The sequence below is a fragment of the Chaetura pelagica genome, unplaced genomic scaffold, assembly GCF_000747805.2.
Source record: "Chaetura pelagica isolate M959 unplaced genomic scaffold, ChaPel_1.0 scaffold861, whole genome shotgun sequence".
NCBI lineage: Eukaryota > Metazoa > Chordata > Aves > Apodiformes > Apodidae > Chaetura > Chaetura pelagica.
Genome location: NW_009952092.1, coordinates 343772 through 343975, shown reverse-complemented (window position 1 = coordinate 343975; position 204 = coordinate 343772).

The window sequence follows — 204 nt, the reverse complement described above, 5'->3', positions numbered from 1 at the left end:
GAGCTCAGCACCGAGAGAGCTCAGCACCGAGAGAGCTCAGCACCAAGAGTTTGGCACCAAGAGAGAGCTCAGCACCGAGAGAGAACTCGGCACGAAGACCTTGGCACCGAGAGCTCAGCACCGGCTGCAAAGCCCCCCCAGGACCCCCCAAAGCCCCGCGACCGCCCCGGCTTTCCCACCGTCCGCAAACCTCCCGCGGCTGTC